Here is an 18,253-nt window from a genome sequence, read left to right as displayed (position 1 = left end):
GACACGTGGTCCTCGCCCGCAGCCTCGTTGTTTTTCAGCTTTTGAATGGTGTGTACCGCTTCCTGTTCTGTGATGCTGTATTCGATCATTGCTTAGTTGAAGGTTAGTGTGATTTAGCATTTCTGAGAAATACTCTTCCCATCTTCCTAGAATATCTTCAAGCTGTGTTAGCATGTTTTGATTTTTTTCTTTTATTAACAGGTTTTCACTTTGGTAACCTTACTGTTCTTTGTATACTGAAGAAGCTTCGTTGAGTCACTGTTCCTACTTTCCACTTCTTTAGATTCCAAGACCAGCTAGATATTTCCTTTTCTCTGTTCGTAGAACTCTTGCTGTTTCTCTTCTCGCTGTGTTGATGGTCCCTCACCTGTCCTCATTCTCCACATTTTGCTTCTTTTCTGGCTTCTTTCCTTTTTTCCATTGCCCTCTGCCATTTCCGTTGCTTCAGTTTCTTTTTCTTGCCCAATGTTTTCTCTGCTGCGTCTGTTACCACTGTCTTTATTCTTTTCCATGCCCTCCCAACAACTACGACGGTTCACTGCAACATAATTTATGAATTTGAATTCATCAAGGAACGTTAAACTGTGTAAGACGTCTAGAATGATATTATTCACGGCCCATTCACAGAAAATCGTCCGTATGCAGCCCCTGTGTCAGTGACAGGTGGTACGGGTGAAACTTGTAACCTCGCCACACAGACATAAGGCTGACACCAGTTACTGTAACAAACCTTTCGGAAGCTGACGTGAGGATCACGGCACAATTCAGATAATTAACACTTTCATACTCTCACTTCTTGCTGGTCTTCTGCTATTATCGTCCTACCTTTTCAAAACTACTTGTTTATTGAAGCCATTCGGCACACACTGCATCATCGGAAGAACAATTTGGATTTAGAAAAAATAGATCTCGTACAGATAATGTCTGCCTCAAACATGTATTGGAAAAAAGAAGAGACTTTAACATAAGAACGCATATCGCTTTCGTCAACTATGAAAAGGTTTTTGATCAAGTAAACCGGAAGCGGATGTGAAGCATAATGGAAAATAATAGATATCCGAAGTCTCTGGTTCACGTTTTGCAGAATATACACTGCCCTGCATAACTTAAGGACGAGATAAATAAAGTCTCCCAGTTGTGCATACAATGATTGACATCACAGGGCGTGAGTCAGCTTGATTACAGACCTGCGTCACGAGGCATTTGAAGGAAAGGCAAAAAACATTGAGTGTTAATCAGCGAGCAGATACGGCACTATGTGGTGATATTCTTCATTGCAACAAGACTCAGAGTCAACATCAGGAAGACCCCAAATGAGGAAAAATCATAGGGAAATTGTAAAAAAAAGACGAAGTGTGATGAGTGCAGCGCAGGAGTTTGGTATTGCCGACGACATTCCTTGTCGTGAGTGGGGAGTGTTCCGGACCAGAGGCAGTGCTGCTCAAAGGACAGGAGATGGACTGTCAATTCCAGTAGCAGATGACCGCTACATTGTGCAGCAGTCAAGAAGGGACCCAATGCGGGTGCCATTTTAGCCACATTTAACAGGAGTGCAGGGCACGGAATCTCACGCTCCACAGTGATAGGGTGACATGACTGATGGACCAATATGTTGTCTTCCATTGATACACTAAGTGATCAAGAGTATCTGGACACCCCATAACCATACATTTTTCATATTAGGAGAATTGTGATGCCACCTACTACCAGGTACTCCATATCAGCGATACCAGTAGTCATTAGACATCGTGAGAGAGCAGAATGGGGCGCCCCCCGGAACTCACGGTCTCCGAACGTGGTCAGGTGATTGGTTGTCACTTGTGTCATATGTCTGTACGTGAGATTTCCTCACTCCTAAACATCCCTAGGTCCACTGTTTCCGATGTGATAGCGAAGTGGAAATGTGAAGGGACATATACATTACAAAAGCGTACGGCCGACCTCTTCTGTTGACTGACAGAGACCGCCAACAGTTGAAGAGGGTCGTAATGTGTAGTAGGCAGACATCTATACAGACCCTCACACAGGAATTCCGAAGTGATTCAGGATCCACTGCAAGTACTATGACAGTTAGGCGGGAAGTGGGAAAACTTGGATTTCATGGTCGAGCGGCTGCTCATAAGCCACACATCACGCCAGTAAATGCCAAACGACGCCTCGCTTGGTGTAACGAGCGCAAACATTGGTCGATTGAACAGTGAAAAAACGTTGTGTGGAGTGGCGAATCACGGTACACGATGTGGCGATCTGATGGCAGGGTGTGGGTATGGCGGGTGCTCGGTGAACGTCATCTGCCAGCGTGTGTAGTGCCAACAGTAAAATTCGGAAGCGGTGGTGTTATGGTGTAGTCGTGTTTTTCATGGAGGGGACTTGCATCCCTTGTTGTTTTGCGTTGAACTATCACAGCACAGGCCTACATTGATGTTTTAAGGACCTACTTGCATCCCACTGTTGAAGAGCAATTCGAGGATAGTGATTGCATTTTTCAACACGATAGGGTACCTGTAGTGGAGTGGTTACACGACAATAACATCCCTGTAATGGACTGGCCTGCACAGTGTGCTGACCTGAATCTTATAGAATACCTTTGGGATGTTTTGGGATGCCGACTTCATGCCAGGCCTCACCGCATCGATACCTCTCCTCAGTGCAGCACTCAGTGAAGAATGGGCTGCTATTCCCCAAGAAACCTTCGTCTGACTGAACGTATGCCCACGAGAGGGGAAGCTGTCATCAAGGCTAAGGGTGGGCCAACACCATACTGAATTCCAGCATTAAGGAAGGAGGCGCCACGAACTTGTAAGTTATTTTCAACCAGGTGTTCAGATACTTTTGATCACATAGTGTAGCAGTATATTAGCGGTATCGTTTACGCTGGGGCAAAGGGCATAGGGACAGGACCAACGAGGAGTAACGACACGTGTTCCAGAATCAGTCTGAATAGTGATTATGGACGTGTCGTCTTATAGCAAGAGGTGGGAACACGTAATGCACCTAGAAGCATTGTCGAACATGGCCATTTTAGTGGTCCACGTGTTATGTAGTGGGAGCCATAATGTTTCATGGGCGTACTGACCTCCAGATCCTTGAACACGATGCACTCTCACCTGTCAGCTTTAATGTGACACTGTACCTCTTCCCCATGTGCGTCTTTTCAGGGGTGCGTTCGGCCTCGACTTCGTTTTTATGGGTGACAATGAGAGCGACAGCATCGGAAAGCGCAGGCGAGAAGCTCTTGGAATGAAAGGATGTTCGGCGAAAGAACTGCCCTGCCAGTACCACCGACTCTCATCCCACTGGGCATGTGTTGGAAGCAGTGGAGAGGTGTATTTCAGCACGTCTCCATGCAACAACGACCGAGCAACAGTTGTCAACCGCGCTGGTGGAGGAATGGAACACACTACCACATGCACTCCTTACCAATCATGGGGTCACCATGAAAGCACGCTGCAGAGCATGCATTACTGTCCATGGGGATCACACACTCTATGAAGAACCATGTCCCACATTTATAATGTCCAGGGGAGCACCTAAATCATGCCGATTTGAGCAGGAGTCTGTACTTTGAATAAAAGTGTCATCTGTGTTCGTCTCATTGCGTATTTATTTTAGTTACCATCTGTGCTGTACTGTACAATAGCATTTCTTCCTAAGTATAGTCCAAGTTTCATTGAGCTATGTTACTTGACAATCACACACCACGCGAAAGTTACCTTCAACCGTAAGTTTTGCTTACTAGTGTAATTTATCAGAAGTCCCTTCAGTCTATCTGCGCTCTTCTATTTACATGCAGTTTTAATGATAATAATTGCTGATAAAGAACATTATCTCTGTTTACTCATCATAATGTTTATTGTCACTGAAAATAGCCTGCTATATAATCAAAGGTACAAGAACACCTTTTAGTCCACGTTAATGTGGGATGTGTCCATCCTCCACCTTCATGACGGCTGCAACTCTGCTGGTACACTTTCGAAGGGGTGTCTGAATACTTGTGAAGGAGTGGTAGCTCATTCTTCCTTAAAAGTCAAAACCAGAAGCCGATCGTGGTGGACGTGCGGTTCTAGGGGCTGCAGCCCGGAACCGCGAGACTCCTACGGTCGCAGATTCGAATCCTGCCTCGAGCATGGATGTGTGTGATGTCCTTAGGTTAGTTAGGTTTAAGTTGTTCTAAGTTCTAGGGGACTGATGACCTAAGATGTTAAGTCCCATAGTGCTCAGAGCCATTTGAACAATTTTTTTCAAAACCAGAGAAGGTAGTCGTGTTGGATACTGGATTCTGGGCCGAAGTCGACATTCTAACTCGTCCAAATGGTGTTCGTTTAGGTTGAAGTCAGGACAACCTATTTCAAGAATCTTATTGTGTACAGTCCATTGCCTCACAGAAGTTGCTTTGAGACACGGTGCATTGATATGCTGAAATAAACAATCATTGTCTTCGAACTATTCCTTCACTGTACGCAGTTTGTAACTTTGTAAAATGTGTTCATATCCTTCCACATTTAGCATTTTCGTAAGCGCGATTAGGAAAACACACCCTAACGCGGGAAACACCCTCATACTGTAACACCATCTCTAAGTACTTTGCTGTTGGCACTACACATGGTAGCAAGTAACTTTACCTAGGCATCTGTCAAACTCAAATCCTTTCATCGGGTTACCACAGGGCATAGCGTGATTTATTACTCCAAATCACTTGTTTCCAGTCATTCACTCACTGTCCGTTACCGTCGCTCTTTGCTCCACCTCAAGTGAGGGTTAGCTTTGACTATAAAAATATGTGGCTTAGCAGCAGGTGCTCGATCATTGTATCCCATTTCCTTTTAGTCGCGGCTTCATAGCTCTAATCTGTAACAGTTATTGAGAAAAGAGAAATATTGGTATTAAGTGAAGACATTAATGAGTATGCACATTGTGTAAAGTTTTACCACGCGAAGCAGTTGTAAAATTACTGAACTTTTCACAGATGTCGTTGCAGGACATTTAAGGGATAACATGATAAATATTACTACAGGTCTGATTTTCGGAAAATGTTCGTCAGTCAGATTTCCTCAACTCATAGTTTACACTGGTTCCCTCGAGTTTCTTGCCAACAATAAACTACACTTTTAAGGCGACAATCTAATCCTCAGTACATTCGCTCAGTGTGAAATAATATTCTCATACGCGCGAAAGAAACTGTTTCGTAGCACATGTAGTCGTCAATAGTCTATCATATCCTTGATATTGGACATCGGAAGTTAGCAACACATCAAAATGTGTGGTATATTCTATGTCGCATGGTACTGAACCAGTGAAACATTTTATTCGAACTTACAAACACACATTCACCTGTAGGAGCGCCTATTAATCACTTACTTCCTTACTGCAGTAATATAGGGCAGCAGCTGTTCGCTGAGATTGGAGAGACTGGAACAAGCGTCTGGCCGTCTACTAGTAATTACTCTACTCGCGTGCATGGCGCAGCTAACGGTGTCGGCACTGTTGCGTCTTCCGCATAATTTCGGAGGAAACCTGCGTCATCTTCTTCTGTTGTTTCTTGGTAACGGTTGTTTATATCTTGATTCATTATCTCTCGTTTGACGTTGTGCCACAAAAACAAACAAAGCATACCATTACTCGCCACACAGCCGGATGCTGCCTGCATCTAAAAGACACTGCATTATTAAGCTGCGTACAACTGCCGTTTATAAACTCGAATGCTAATCGTGGCAGCAAAGCATCGAACTTTTAAAACAGAGAAACTTCTAGGATGATTTAGCACCGGAGAATGGAAGGCTAGTTGTGTCATATGTTTTTCACACAGGTCTACCGCAGCGGCTACCCAGAAAATTACGAGGTTTGGAACTTTAATAGTGGCAGAAGTTTTAGTGGCCTTCAAAGAAGTCACCAGCATTGTGTATAACCCATTGCCAGCGATGCTGAAGTCGTAGTATACTCTTAGCAGTACCAATTGTGTTGACAGTTCGGGTGGCGCGGTCTATTGCCCGACGAATCTGTAGCAGTTCTGAAGCGAATGCCGTGAAGTGTTTCCTTCAGTTTAGAAATCGAGTTGAACTAAACGAGGGCTTAAGTCAGTGGAGTGCCGTAGGTGGATAGCACTTAGCAGCCTCGCCAGTCAAACAAATCAGTAACAGCTTGCACTGTATGTGCTTGAGCACCGTCCTGCAAAATGATGGTCAGATCCTGCAGAAAGTGTCATCACATCTGTCTCTAAGGTGGTCGGAGATTGTGTTCCAAAAATGAACAGCCTTCAGAAGAACGCTGTTGATTTGAAGAACACTGTAAACGGGTATGACCTTCTGCTGATTCAGTGACATTGTATAAACTACATATTTGTGTCTCCTGGCTGAACATTTTCTTAGAATCGAACACAGAGTACAAAGGGCAGCACATTGGTTCACAGATATTAGCGTGCTACAGTAATTTGCTTCAAATCTGCTAACATATGCTGCATTACTCTACCTTTTTGTGCGCAGCCATCCGCAGGGTGGCAGTTGCTACTTTCGAGGTCTTCAGTCCGAAGACTGGTTTGATGCAATGATGAGCTAGTCTCATCTCTGCATCTACATCCACATCTACATCGATACTCCGCAATCCACCTTAAGGTGCGCGACGGAGGGTACCCCGTAGCACTACCAGTCATTTCCTTCCCTGTTCCACTCGCAAATAGAACGACGGAAGAATGAATGTCTATATGCCTTCGTATGAGCCCTAATCTCTCATATATTCGTGATACTCACACGCAGTGTATGTTGTAAGCAACAGAATCGTTCTGCAGTCAGCTTCAAGTGCCGGTGCTCTAATCTTCTCAATAGTGTTCCTTGAAAAGGAAGCATCTCCGCAACACTTGCTTACTGTTCGAACCTACCAGTAACAAATCTAGCAATCGAACTCTGAATTTCTTCGATTGTCTTCCTTTAATCTGACCTGGTACGGAACCTAAGCACTCCAGGAGAACTCAACAATAGGCCGCACTAGCGTACTATATGCGGTCTCCTTTACAGATGAACTACACTTCCCTAGAATTCACCCAATAAACCGACGTCGACCACTCGCCTTCCCTACCACAGTCCTCACGCTCGTTCTATTTCATATCGTTTTGCAACGTTACGACGTGACTGTGTCAAGCAGAATACTACTAATGCTATATTCGAACATTGTGGGTTTCTTTTTCCTACTCATCCATATTAAATTACATTTTTCTACATTTAGTTCTAGCTGCCATTCATCACACCAACTAGAAATTTTGTCTAACTCATCTTGTATCTTACTACAGTCACTCAACTTTGACACATTATTGTACACCGCAGCTGCGGTCGCAGGTTCGAATCCTGCCTCGGGCATGGATGTGTGTGATGTCCTTAGGTTAGTCAGGTTTAAGTAGTTCTAAGTTCTAGGGGACTGATGACCTCAGAAGTTAAGTTCCATAGTGCTCAGAGCTATTTTTTTTGTACACCGGAAATCAACAGCAAACAACCGCAGATTGCTACACATCCTGTCCGCCAAATTATTTATGTATACAGAGAACAACAGCGGTCCTGTGACACTTTCTGGGACACTCTTGGCGATACCCTTGTGTCTGCTGAACATTCGCAGTCGAGGACAACAAACTGGATTCTCTAACTTAAGAAACCTTTGTGCCACTCACATATCTGTGAACCTATTCCATATGCTCCTTTAACAGCTGGCAATGGGGCTTTCCGGAAATCTAAAAATACGGAATCTGCCTGTTGCCCTTCATCCGTATCTTGCAGTATATCATGTGAGAAAAGGGCAAGCTGAGTTTTACACGAGCGATCTTTGTAAAACGATGCTGACTTGTCGGCATAAGCTTCTCAGTCTCAAGAAAATTTATGATATTCGAACAGAGAATGCGTTCACGAATTCTGCAACAAATCAGTGTTAGGGATATTGCTTAATTGCTCCAACCTGTATCCACTTAAACCTGCTTACTTTACTGGAGCTCTGCTCTTATCTTGCATTTCTTACCCTTCACACTCCCCTTGATTACCATATTTACGATTCCTTTACGCATAAAAACGCGCCCTATCAATTGATCTCTTCTTTTAGTCAAGTTGTACCACGATTTTTTTAATCCCATTTCGATTTAATACCTGCTCATTAGATATTCGATCTACCCATCGAATCTTGAAATATTGGTTTCAGACTTCTTATTCAACAAGTCTGGTTGCCACATGCAACATAAGTGACGTCATTTGGCCGCCATTCGAGTGACACTACCGAAGTTATCGGTGGAAACACCCAATTCCTGCGACGTCACTGATCGCAGTTTCAGCTATGACATTTTCTTTCCTCTATCACCGATTACCGTCAGAAGCAAATCGAACAGCCGCCGCCTTGATTTCAGTGCTTCCAAAGCAAACATGCTATTAGGTGATTTTCGTATTTATATTTGCATATTATGAAAAACATGGAGTTTCAGAGATGCACCGCATTAAAGATCTCTCCAAAATGCGTCGTTGTTAGTACAGTTTGTTGTGCTGCACTTATAGGGAGTGCAGCTTCAGTGGCTCAAATGGCTCTGAGCACTATGGGACTCAACTGCTGTGGTAATTAGTCCCTTAGAACTTAGAACTACTTAAACCTAACTAACCTAAGGACATCACACACATCCATGCCCGAGGCAGGATTCGAACCTGCGACCGTAGCAGTCGCACGGGAAACTTCAGTGTATAAAACCTTTATGAACATGTGCATAAATACCATTTGTATGTTCAACACAACAAAAGCGATTAATTACAACTAGTACAGCAAGGAGCTTTTACAATTATTATTTGTTTGTACTTCGGAAGCAGCGTGAAGAATCAGAGTGTTAACACTGCACACATGAAATGTTGCAGACGATTCAATACCCAACACCCCTCAGGCCAGTGTCAAATATATTTGGGGTCAAACGTGCGCTGCGCGCACAATGAGTTGTGACTTGAGGTTTACTTGGTGGCGTAAGCTGTGGCGGTGGAAGACTGGGTGTATCCAGTGTCTTTATGGAATAATCTGCAGGTAACGTCTCGATGTTAGCTGCAGCCTCTGTATTGGTGTAAATCTCATCTGGCTTGAGTCTGTTAGTGACTATTGGGACGTAAGACCAATTGATACCAACATGAAATGTTTTGTCTTGGCGTACCAATACCGTGTATGGGCGATTACATGGTGGCTGGAGAGGTTTTTGAATGGAATCATGTCGAACGAAACCCCGTTTCAGGACTGTAAGTCGCAGGAAAGGAATGGTGGTTGTGCGACGTCGAGGGTCCAATAAAACTTTCTGTTGTGTTAATAAAGAACTCTGCCAGTAGTCCATTAATCGTTGCGTTGTCAGCTGCTTTGAAATCTGTCCGGAGTCCACTGTTCTGTGACACAGCATCTAAGTGAGGCCTTTAACTGCCGATGGAGCCGTTCCACGATACTAATAACAGCGGGGTGGAAGGCACAGATTCGCATACGGTTCATACAAAGCAATAAGAGTGCTTTAAAGAGATATGACTCGAATTGTTTACTCTGATCGGTAATGAAGCGGAGAAGAGCAGTGAAGTGTGAGGTCCACTAACGAAAGGAGGTCATGGCTGTAGTTACTGCAACCGCGTCTTTCATAGGATAGAGTTCAGGCCAACGAGAGAAACGGTCAGTTGTTGTCAGACAGTACCGACACCCTTCTGGTGGTGGTGAAGTTTTAGTGATGTCGATGTGGACATGCTCAAAGACTGACACGGTGATATGAAAATATCGAGTGGAGCTGTAAGGTGCCAAGTTATTTGTTGCTCTGACAAGAGTTGTACCAGCGAACAAATACCTTGCAATCCTCCTCATTGTTTGGTGAAACAAATGCCTTCTTTACAACTTGTACAGTAGCCCTTACTCCTATGTGAGCGAGTCTATGAAGAGGTGAAATACCTTTACGAAAATCTGCTGTAACGAACGGTGGCGCTTGTGGCATTGATACGTTCCAGTATAGCGCTACATTTGATCTCGTTATTCGAAAATATCAGAGCTGTAAGCTTAGCAATGTTTCGAGGCATGCCTTCAATTCGCTATCCCCTTCCTGGGCACTGGTTATGGTGGCGTCAGTGCGAGAGGGCATCTCTTGGTTCACTCTTCTTACCATCAACATGTTGGCTACATCTATTAAATAGCACAGTGAAGTCCAAATGTCGCAATTGACGGGGTGATGCCTTCTATGGCTTCTGGTGGAAAACAGACAAAAGTGGTTTACGGACTGTGAGATCTATAAAATGTCTATGTTGAAGCACGTGGCTGAACTTTTTGATTGAGTCATAACCCACACAGAGCTCCTGGTCTTACATTGACCTCCTTGTGGAGGTGTTAATTTTTTCCTCAACAATGCTAGAAGTACCCAACACGTTGTTGTAATACTTCTACAACTGCAGTTGATGATGCCTCCATCATAACTGCGACAGGTGTGTCAGGAAGAGAATGAGCCAACAATGGAGCCTCTGCAATAGCGGCTTTCACTCTGGCCAAGGATGCTTTCTTTTCATCAGTTCACTGTAGTGTATCTCCAGATTTAGATGCTACCAACAATGCAAACAAAATGTCGATTAAAGTTTGACAAATCCATAAAACGGCGTAATTTTAGTGTTGAAGTGGACTGAGAAAACAAAAATAGGTTCCACTTTGTCTCGATGTGACAGGATTCCCTGTCCGTTGATAGGAATGCTAAAAATTTTACATCCGACACTCTGAAGACACATTTTTGTAGGTTAATCCCTAAACAATGCTCTTAGACACCGACAGTAAAAAATCTCAACACCAAGATATAATTACAGTAAGCTAACGAAATTTCGGGAGCACATTGTTTTAAGTAACATATTTAAGTGATTAACACTGCAAGATCAGAAGTTAATGTAAGTGTGGGATAAGCCATTGCAATGTGAAATGCTGGTAATTAATAAATGGTATAATTGCTAAAATGTTGAATGCATGCATGCAAACGTGTACGCAGATGTTAGTTTGTGGGATGGAATTCGCAAGCCCCTTGCACTCGGTCGGTCGTTAATGCTGTTTGTGGATGACGATTGAGTTATCGTCCGACGATGTTCCACATGTGCTCGGTTGGAAACAGATCTGATGAAAGAACAGGCCACTTTGTAGAGCATGCTGGGTTACAACAGCGGTATGTGGTCGAGCATTATCTTGTCGGAAAACACCCCCTAGAATGCTATTTATGAATGACAGTAGGTCGAATCATCAGACTGACATACAGATTTTCAGTCAGGGTGCGTGGGATAGCCGCGAGAATACTCGGGTTGTCATACAAAATAGCACCCGAGACATTTGCTCCAGTTGTTGGCCCAGTGGGTCTAGCATACTGACAGGTTGGTTGTAAACCCTCAGCTGGCCTCCTTCTGAACAACATACAGCTATCACTGGCATCGAGGCAGAACCAGCCTTTATCAGAACACACAACAAGATTTCTATCCTGCTCTCCAATGAACTCTTGCTTGACACCATTGAAATCGCAAATGGCGCTGGTTTGGGGTTAGTGAAATGCACCCCACATGGCGTCTGGCTCGGAGATCACCTTGGAGTAACCGATTTGCAACAGTTCGTTGTTTCACAGTGGTGCCAACTGCTGCTCAAACTGTTGCTGCGGATGCTGAACGGCGCTCCAGAGAATACCTGTTAAGTCTTTCTGCAATATCGCATAACAAACATCCAGCCACTCATAGCCCTATTACACGACCCTGATTAAAGTCAATGAGGCCTTGATAATGGCGTCTTTATCGCCTTAAAGGCACTCTTGACTACCATCAACTCACCACTTCCAGTCTCAAAGCTAATGCTCACGATAGTTACAAAGTGTACTTAAAGCAAATCTCATTTGCATCCTCACAGTGGCGCTACGCGACTGCCGTGAAATTAGAAAAGAATTCTTTCAGATTTAGAAACACACACCTATCAACTTTCCTTCATGTCGCACAGCTCCTTCTTGGTGTTGTGACTTTTTTTTCCATTCACTGTAGTACTGCGAACAGTTTCCGGAGTTGTGCTAGATGCTGTGACTCGGTGGATGACATTACAAGAAGATCATCAATATAGGTGTGTTGTGTACATAGTTCCACGTAGTCAGTGCATACACAACTTTCCCACTAAAGCGCAGCCCGCTAAGCACAACAGCGCAGGCGTAGCGCTCGTTCATCTTCGCACTATGAGATGGCGTTGTCTTAGAGATGGACCAAATTCTACTTCCGTCGATCCGCGTATTAATATGTCACGCAGCCAATGAGATTGCTGCTAATGTAGAACCTTTTCTCCTCGCGAATCACACTTGCGCAGTGGTATCTGAATGCGCGGGGTATTATAACGAGTGTAAAGACCTCCGATTAGTCAGTCTGCAATAGTCTGCATTTGTCTGTACCAGTCCGCACCAATCTATAGTCAAGTTTCAGTCTGCACCTAATAAGATTACCATATTCCTGTACATAGCCATGAAGATATATGAATAGACACGTTGTTAAGTATCTGAGATATGTGAGAATAACATACCAAGACCAAAGGAACCTCAGATTGTCAATTGTAAATAGCATCCAGAATCAAGTTAAGTAAGGTTTATGATTGTTATTATTTTAATAAATGTATGTGAATATTAACAAGTTCTGTTTAAAGTTGGTCACCGTCAATCCGCTACTCTAAGCGTGCAAGTGGCATTTCTATCATCTGACCTAACGGCAGAAGACAAACACGCTACGATAAGACCATGAGACATATTGCTGACACTCGCCTACTTTGTTAGAGCGACAAGTCAAATAATCTGATGGTGTGTGTACCGAAGGTCTTACAGTATGCAAACCATAAGGCATAACACAAGTTCTCTGGATCAGTGGTTGTCAAACATTTTTACTCAAGGAGACCATAAGTTGGCCGCCGGTCCCAAACTACTGACTTAAAATCCATCACAAGTCAGGAGATTTAGTGTTGACTTTTCTCTGTATCACATTGCTGTCAACCTAAGGGACCCCAAAGTTTTGACACTGTAATGATTTGACGAGGCGGTGGTGTGTTGTCTGTAAGAGCGGATGATTAATTGATTAATAGCAGTAACTGTACTTGTATTTAAAAGCATTGTGCAATATCGATCACAAATGTTAACTAAATTCTTGCATTTAAATTGTCTTCTAATCATTGCATAAAATTACAATGGCCATATTTTAGTTTCGTATTCCTTGTTGCAAATAACCGCATTCAAAGATGACTGTCTCTGTAATGCACATTCGTGAATCCTTGTTACTTCTGACAAAATTGATACCACAGCAGATAATCGGCATGAGTCACGCACGTCTGTGAGTCGTCACTGCTGGAAGACAAAACAAAATAATCCTCATCTCACATCCTACAACCCCGCAGTTGCTGCACTATTTACCTATCTGCTCCTGAGGTAAGCGGCCAACTTTATTTAGCTCAAGGCCGAATTCACTAAACTCAAATAAAATTCAGTACATCTTACAACAGTCTTGTCTCTAAGTATATGTGTTTGTTATTTAGTGGGAAAACTACACTCTTTAGAAGCCCTTAACTTTAGTTACCATGTTTGGATTCAGCTGTTAGTTGCTATTTGCTGATTATTATAAAATACTGCTGCAAAGCGCGGACTGCATGAATGCTTCATTTGTATTTGGGTCATATGCAGCCCACGGCCGCAATCTCTTGACCACTGCTATAGAAATTTCATCCATGAAGGGCTAGAAAGTCTGAGCAGCATTGTACACTCTGAATGGCATTCACACCAATACGTTAAGTCTGAACAGAATGCAAACAGTAGTTTTGTGTGTATCTTCTGGTGCAATTGGGATATGATAAAAAGCATGGATGAGTCGATCGTGGAGAAAACTGACATACCATAAATTTGCATAGTGAAGTCTTCAATATGTGGCATGAGATAAAAATCGGAAGGCAGGAAGATTGGGTTCAAAGCTCCATCGACATGGACGTCATTAGAGACACAGCACAAACTCGGATTGTGTCGAGGCTGGGGAGGCAAATTGACTGTGCTCTTTAAAAGGAACTATCGTGGCACTCGTCTGGAGCGGTTTAGAGAAATCACAGAAAACCTAAATCAGGATGGCGGGAAGTGAGTTTGAATCGTCATCCTCCCAAATGCGAGTCCAGTGTGCTAACCACTCCGCCACCTCGTTCGGTACAAGAATTAGGTATGGTTCAGGTCGTAACCTGATGATAGTAGCCACAATGGCGCCTCCTGTTGCTTTTCTTATGGTCATTATGAAGTGAAGAGGCCCACCTACTTTCTAAAGGGCGACAGATCCCTTATGCTTGCATGAAAGAGAACTCTTGCTTTGCATCCTTTACTGTTCTTGATACAGACGTCAATGCCATGCATGAACTGGAGTGGCGAGAATGTGATGTACCATTGAGTGTCCTATTGGTGTTGCAGTAGGCAATGGACAGTTACGAGTTGCATGTGGTGACAGAAATGCTCTTCCCATCATAACTCTCATTATACAAAGGTCATTCAAAAAGTTTTGCACAGTTGTCTCTATTTTTTATTTTTATTTTTTGCAGGAGGGGAATTAAATTTTTTGTGAACATACTTGGAACATTTAGCTATACACTGAGCCTACTCAGCCTCCATCAGCTGTGACGCATCTGGCCCAACGTTATTTCCATGATGTAAATGCACTTTGGTAAAATTCTGGAGATTGACTTTTACACCATCGCTTGACACATGAAATAAGATCTTTCTCAATATCAAATGTTTTACCATGCAGGTAGACCTTCAGAAGACCAAAGAGGTAAAAATGGGATGGAACCAAGTCTGGACTATAAGGAGGATGAAGAACAATTTTCCAACCCATTTTCCTGATTTTCTCCTGCGTCTTAAGGGCTGTATGGGGTTTGGCATTGTCATGGTGTAGTCTCATGAGCTGAGCCTGAAGCTGTGGGTCTTGATGGCACATAGCAGCTTGTCCAATGACAAACAATAATGGTCCCAGTTCATTGTGGAGCCAGGTTCCAAAAAGTTAATGAAAATGACACCACACTGATCCCAGAAGGAGGAGGCCATCATCTTTCAGCCTGCTGTTTGTGAAAGTCTTGGTTTCTTCTTCCGAGGGGAACCCAGATGACACCACTACATGGTTTGGGTTTTGCTCTCAGGTTCAGACAAAAACAGCGATGTTTCAACCTGGGTAATGGTGTCATCAAAACACTGTTTCCACCCTTCAGTAAAAATCTTCATGAGGCCCTTGAACACATCCATCTTCATTGTTTTCATTTCTCTTGTCAATAATATAGGCACGCAACAAGTACAGATTTTTCTGTGCCCTAGTGACTGCACCAGTGACACTACACTACCCAATGACAAACAAGTCATTTCAGCAAGCTGTCATGTCATCACAAATCTGTCATTTTGGATGATTTGATCAATGACCTCCTTATTCACATCACTGCTGTCGATGGTGTACCACATAGTGGATTGTCCAGTAGAGAGAAATCACCTCCTTTAAACCTCTGCAACCACCACTGGATACTGCTGCGATCCACTGTGTCCTCCCCATAAACAGGGAGCAACTTCCTGTGAATCGATGTGGCAGTCATCACTGGTCTTGAAGAGGAACTCCATAACCGACCGGTTGCAACCTGACATCTACTTAACAGTCCATTATACTTTTATATACCAACTTTCAGCTAAATGTTCTAAGCACGTTGACAAAAAATTTCATTCTCATCCTGCAAAAAATAAAAAAAATTGGAGACTGTGAAAAACTTGAACGCCCTTTGTACTACCTGAGGCGATGCCCATGACATGTAGTTTTGATTAAATTACTGGAGTAAAATTTCACTTGTGAAATAGTATTACATAAATTAACGATAAAATAAAGCATGTATTCGCAACTGTGGGAATAAAAGATAACATACTGTGCAGAGCAGCCTGGCCTGTGCAGTGATGTCACGGTCTTGCTTCGTCCAACAATCTATTGCCCAGTGCGTACCACTGTGGTCTCAGGCAGCGGGATGCGTTGATTTGAAGGGCTAAGAGGGAACACTGGCCCACCCCACCCCTACCACAGGCAATTGGCCCAGTCCGTCCCATTGTGATGACATCATGGGCTCATTCCGCCCAAGACTGTTGAAGCTCAGCGCAGTGCTGGCCCATGAGATGGGCCCCTTTGCAGGACTCTGTCACACTCTCATGGCTATCCCATGCACCCTGACTGCAAATTTGTACATCAGTCAGTTGATTTGACCTGTTGTGATGCCATTCATCAACAGAATTTCAAGGGTGTTTTCCAACAGGATAATGCTTGTGTACACACCACTGTTGTTACCCAACATGCCATACAGAGTGTCGATATCTTGTATTGGCATGCTCAACCACCAGATCTGGCTGCAAATGAGCACACATGGGACATCATCAAACAACAACTCTTGCATCAGCGTTAACTGTCCTTTCATTGACTGACCAAATACAACAGGCAGGGAACTCCATCCTACAAACTTATATCCGGCTCCTGTACAAAACATTGCACACGTCTGGATTCAACATTCTGGCAGTTACATTGGTTATTAATGTACCAGCGTTTCACATTTGCAATGGCTTCTTTTCCACTTGCATTAACTTATGATCTTGCAAATGTAGTCTTTAAATATGTTTCCAAGACAAAAGCATTAGTGAAATTTCATTAATCTACATTAATTAATTTTTGGTGTTGCAATTTTTTCCATCAGTGTATTGGCCCCAGAAAGAAAATGAATAGGTTTCTTTGTAGGAAATTTAGTGCAGGGAAACATTTTCTTTAAAAGCTGTGGTTTTTGAGTTATTCAAGAAAAATATAAAAAAGTGACATTTACATGGCCCTTCCATCCCCTTACTCACACCCTACTGGTCTGGAGTGTTACAATGTTGTTCATAGCAACCCTCTCTCCCCACCACTGTACCAAAATTTTTAACTGCACCAATTCTCCCCCCCCCTTCTACCTGTTTTAGTATTCGTTGACTCGGCTAAGTGGGTGAACTCCTGTTTCTGATGGAAGAAAGTTGCCATCGTGATGTACTTACGGAGCAGTGTATTTGCAGACCTGCAACTACCTTAGATAGTTCAGTGCTTCCAGAGTTGTCTCCATTCTAGTGCAGATGCTAATGACACACATTAATGGACTCATCTCGACTATTTGGTCAGAGGTTTGAGTCAGAGCAGTGACGTCACCAGCAAAAACTGTGTTTATTTTCTGTGCATCCAGGGTCAAGCTCAGCAGCCATATATTTTGCAGAATACCATTGTTAACTGTGTTGTCTCCAAATGTCTGAAGATGATGAAGTGGTGTGTGTGGTCGGGTGTTCTTCAGTGCAGAAAAATTTTTCAAGTCACTTAGCTTTTGGCTACAACAAGTTTATTACAGACACAAGCTTGACAGAGGTGTAATTTCCTGTGCTTGGCAGCGAAGCTAGGATATCGTGTACTTCTGTAGTCATTTGGTCATTAAGTGCAGGACGTGATGTGGGCCAAGTCAGATTGGTTCTTATGACAGCCGAGCCACAAACTGGATTATCTGACCATAAGAACTGGGGTTTCACCAAAATTGTACTAAGGGTCACATTTCCCCAGCACAAGCCCGCCCGGTGGATTAGTGTCAGCAAGTGGTCTTCCATCTGTCTCGGCAAATGCGGGCAAGTTCCCCTTATTCTGCCTCAGTTACACTACTGCGCAAACACTTTCTCCATGTACGCATACACCGTAATTACTCTACCATGCAAACATTGGGGTTACACTCATGTGGTGTGAGACATTTCCGAGGAGGGTGGGGGCGGTGTTCTTCCACTGGAGGCCGAGCTGCACAATAACCCTGGGTTCAGTGTGGGGCAGCGGTGTGGTGAATGGACTGCTATAGCCTGTTGTGTTGTGTACCACTGAGGGCTATGGTGGGGAAGAAGCCTCTCCATTGTTTCTAGGTCCCCAGTTCCATACAAGGGTCACATTTGCCACTGATAGGTCAGAGCTTGCAGGATTCTTTATGTTTATTATGGTAGGTGTTGTTTGTGCAATGTGTTTGTTCATAAGTGGTTACACGTGGCACGGTTTATGCATAAATGCAATTTATTTCTTCAGTACAACATCAGCTATTAATTTCCATGTATAATTGTAATTTGTAAGGTCTACATTTATTTATCATGTTTGTAGTGGACTATTCTGTGTCCACAAGCATGTACTGGTTGATTTCTATTTCTATTATATGATGTATTGACAGGATTTGTGTGTGA

General features: G+C 43.3%; 1 protein-coding gene across 2 annotated transcripts in view; it reads left to right on the top strand.

The window, feature by feature from the left end:
* LOC126284995 (glucose dehydrogenase [FAD, quinone]-like) overlaps positions 1-18,253 on the top strand; it is a 287,504-nt gene that overhangs the window by 10,465 nt on the left and 258,786 nt on the right. The window contains exon 2 of one of the 2 annotated variants that reach the window (XM_049984289.1): positions 13,291-13,414. The exons of the other annotated variant lie outside the window; for it this stretch is intronic. The gene's annotated coding sequence lies outside the window, so the exon portion shown is untranslated. The remainder of the gene's footprint in view (positions 1-13,290; positions 13,415-18,253) is intronic. 2 annotated transcript variants of the gene reach the window in all.

This window comes from Schistocerca gregaria, chromosome 8 (genome assembly GCF_023897955.1).
Source record: "Schistocerca gregaria isolate iqSchGreg1 chromosome 8, iqSchGreg1.2, whole genome shotgun sequence".
Lineage (NCBI taxonomy): Eukaryota > Metazoa > Arthropoda > Insecta > Orthoptera > Acrididae > Schistocerca > Schistocerca gregaria.
The sequence above is the reverse complement of the archived record's forward strand: the minus strand, read 5'-3'. Positions and strand labels throughout refer to the sequence as shown.